Here is a 4,416-nt window from a genome sequence, read left to right as displayed (position 1 = left end):
TTGCCGTGTGAAGGAGTGGGCAGGGACTACATGTCCCACAATGCACCGCCAGCAACAGCAGCTGCCCCTGGCCTCCTCCCAGCGGAGGCGGGCTCGCTCCTGGGTTGAGGGGCGGGGCCAATCAGAAGTTCCACCGCCTTGAAGGAGGCTGGTGGGACCACGTGCGCGTGGCGCGGCGCCCTCAAGCGCTGGGGAGCTTTGCACGGGCTGTCACTGCCCCAGCACCGCGTCCCCCCGCGCTCAGCCCCCGCCCAAGCGAGCTGTCACGCCCCAACCTTCTGCAGGCACCCCAGCCTGGTGCACTAGGTTGCAATACCAGTCGCAAGTTTTTGGCACCTTGTCTGTCGGTCCTGTTGGAGAGCCACGGTCCAAACCTGAATGGGCAGTGGGAGGCCATAGCCCTGCCTCCTCGCCACTTCCCATTGCATATATGGTGCATGGCGTTATTGGCTCATGTCACACGTTGTCTTTCCCTCTTAAAAACTTACACCAGCCAGAGGCAGCCACATCATTGCCAACTCTTGTGGTATTTACTGTTTTTTCTTAAAGCCCCAGTTCCTGGAGTCATGTTATTTGGTAAGAATCTCAGCTGTCTTTTTTTATAATTTAAAAAAGCATAATTCTAGACCTTGAGGTTGCAGGCCAAAAAAAAAAAAAAAAGTTGAAAATGTAACCTCGGTGTGTCTCAAAAGGCCCAAAAAAACAGATGGCAAATAAAAAATGTATTTTATTTTAAACGTCATGGTTTTTAAACCGAACTAGTGATATTTTAGAGTATGACTTCATTTCTGAATGCTTGGTGTTGGCAATAATGCGCTAACCCCCACATGGGTCCACAATATATAGTAACAAATAAATAGACCAAGTGTTTTATGCACATAACTCCATATATTATCACATGAATGGACTAATATGAAACTGCCATTGTCCACACTCAGATATAATATAAAATACGACATTAGTCCAACCCTAAGCCCACTGAAGTCAGTGAGAATCTTTCCATTGAATTCACTGGGTCCTAAGTATAGGAAACAATGGTCCTATCACAGAGGTGATTACACTTGTTGTTCAATTCCACTATAATCTTTCCTTCATCATTTACTACAAAAATGTCATTTTGGAATGAAGTTTTCATCTCAGTTCAAAGAAGACCGGATTTTGCTCTTCTATTATTATTACCAGAGAATTTAGGAGCCCTAGTCATGTAACAGGTCCGCATTACACTAGGCACAAACAGAACAAAAAGATGATCTCTTCCCCAAACAACTTACAATGTAAATAGTTCAAGTTTGCTGGGGGGTAGGAGAGTTGCAAGTGGGATTGGTTTCTTAGCAGCATGAGAATATGCTCAGGCTTTAGCTGATCGCCATATTTGGGGTGGGGAAGGAATTTTCCTCCAGGGCAGATTGGAAGAGGCCCCGGAGGTTTTTCGCCTTCCTCTGTAGCATGGGGCACGGGTCACTTGCTGGAGGATTCTCTGCTCCTTGAAGTCTTTAAACTACGATTTGAGGACTTCAGTAGCACAGATATAGGTGTGAGGTTTTTTGCAGGAGTGGTGGGTGAAATTCTGTGGCCTGCGTTGTGCAGGAGGTCAGACTAGATGATCATAATGGTCCCTTCTGATCTAAATATCTATGAATTGCCATACCAGCACAAGACCAGTGGTCCACCCACACATTATCCTGTTTCTATCCAGTGACTTGTATCAAATGCATCAAAGGAAGGAGTAAGGATCTCTATACTGAAAATTTGAGTGGAAACCCTTCAAAGCTGGATTTCAGTTACATGAAGATGTACATATACTTTTATCATTTTTAAAATGGTGTGTATAATTAGCTAAAATATACTTTATAATTATATAAAATAACTTTAAAACTTCAAAACGTGCTTCTGGTGTTTATTGGAGAATACTGTCTTTGCTAAGTTTGAACAAAAATGGTACAGAGCTAGGCTTGGCAGAATTTTTTTTTTATCATTTCAATAGATATTTGGTTTATTTTAAGCATTTTTTTATTTTTATTCACAATTCACAGTTACAGGAAATTATGAAGGGGTCCAACAATAAGGGATGTCAAACAATAATTATTCAATGACAGATGAGATTCAAAAAGTTAAAGCTTTGTAACTTAAAATACAAACTGTTAACATCACAGGTCAAAATATGCAAAGTAAATATCCTTAAATCATAACCTAATAAGTTCTCAAGCATCATTTTTCTTAATTGAAATTTAGAGATAGGCAATGTATCATCAATGGATACATTTTTCCCTGGGCTTATTTGTGTATGGTAAAACTGATATTTATTGGGGTGGGGGGAGGACATTTACCAAGCCCATACATAAGAAGCTAAGCAATTTTTAAGAGTTCTATATCACCATGGGCCATAGAAGCTTCTCCACACTGCCCTGACAATGAGCATTAACTCTTTCAGGAAGGACTGCAGATAGGTCATCAGTCTCCATACTCATTCTGTCTTTAGCTAGTCTGTGAACAAGTAACAATCAGTGCCAGCTGTGATGGTGGTTTTTGTGGTGTGGATATTTTTCTGAGACCATCAACTAATTTCATATGGGTACATTAACATTTGTTAGATGGTAATTCTTTCAGTCACTATCAGCCAGAAGACTTAGAGATGAAAAGTACCGTACCCCAATCCTCTGAGCCATCCAGTCTTCCAAGTGCAATTTCTGATATGTAGGGCTAGGAACAGAATACAGCCTTTGGGGATTGTCATGGGGCAATTTGAAGTTGTGTGTGAGGAAACCATTTCTACCTATTTTTTTGAGTGTAGGACTAAGATTCCAATCTCTCTTGTATCTCTGGATGCGTGGCTACCTACTCTCACATTGAAGTCAAAGGGCTCCACATGGGTAGAGGACTCTGCCCATTTAAAATCACAGGGGAAATCTGAAATGTTAGGGTCATTTTCTTTTAGATGTTGTTCACACGTGCTTTATAGTTTAGTGAAAGATATTATAAAGTCAAGTTTGCATCTTGTTTTGCTCCTTAAAAAGAAGAATTAGAGTCATAGGACTGGAAGGGAGCTTGTGAGGTCATCCAGTCCAGTCTCCTGCACTCATGGCAGGACTAAGTATTATCTAGACCATCCCTGAAAGGTGTTTGTCTAACCTACTCTTAAAAATCTCCAATGATGAGATCCCACAACCTTCATAGGCAATTTATTACAGTGCTTAACCACTCTGACGTGTTAGGACATTTTTCCTAATGTCCAACTTAAACTGTCCTTGCTGTAATTTAAGCCCATTGCTTCTTGTCCTATCCTCAGAGGTTAAGAAGAACAATTTGTCTCCCTCCTCCTTGTAACACCTTTAATGTACTTGAAAACTATTATCTCCACTCTCAGTCTTCTCTTTTCCATAATCGACAAACCCAATTTTTTCAATCTTCCCTCATAGGTCATGTTTTTTAGACCTTTAATAATTTTTGTTGCTCTTCTCTGGACTTTCTCCAAATCTTTCCAGAAATGTGGCACCTAGAACTGGACACAATACTCTAGTTGAGGCCTAATCATCATGGAGTAGAGCGGAAGAATTACTTCTCGTGTCTTAGCCCACAGGTAAGTCAAAAACATGGAGACATGAGAGAAGGGTCAGGAGCATGGGCTGTTATAGCAGGGATCAGGGAGAGACAAGACAGAACTGGTGGCGGGGGGCGGTGAAGGATCAAATCAGTGTCTTAGATGTCGGCATACTAATGTGAGAAGTATGGGGAATAAGCATGAAGAACTCAAAATGCTAGTAAATAAACACAACTATGACATAGCTGGCATCACAGACTGACTTGATGAGATAATATGAATGACTGAAATATTGGTATAGAAGGGTACAGTTTGGAAGTACAGGCAGGAAAAAAAGGGAGGAGGTGTTGCCTTATATATTAAAAATGTGTACACTTGAACTGAGGTTGAGATGGAAATAGGAGACAGACGATGAAAGTCTCTGGGTAAGGATAAAAGGGGTAAAAACAAGGGTAATGTCATGGTAGGGGTCTACTACAGACCACCTAACCAGGAAGAAGAGGTGGATGAGTGACTAACAAAATCATCCAAAGCACAGGACTTGGTGGTGCTGGGGGACTTCCACTAGCCAGACATCTGTTGGGAAAATAACACAGCAGGGAACAGATTATCCAACAAGTTCTTGGAACAAAACGAGATCTAACTAGCTTGAGACAAAGGGTAACAAGAAAACGTTCTACAAATACATCAGAAGCAAGAGGAAGACCAAGGACAGGGTAGGCCTGTTACTCAATGAGGGGGGAAACACAACAACAGAAAATGTGGAAATGCCCGAGGTGCTTAATGACTTCTTTGTTTTGGTTTTCACCAAGAAGGTTGGTGGTGATTGGACGTCGAACATAGTGAATGCCAGTGAACATGAGGTAGGCTAAAATAGG

Source organism: Chelonia mydas, chromosome 1 (assembly GCF_015237465.2).
Source record: "Chelonia mydas isolate rCheMyd1 chromosome 1, rCheMyd1.pri.v2, whole genome shotgun sequence".
NCBI lineage: Eukaryota > Metazoa > Chordata > Testudines > Cheloniidae > Chelonia > Chelonia mydas.
The sequence above is the reverse complement of the archived record's forward strand: the minus strand, read 5'-3'. Positions refer to the sequence as shown.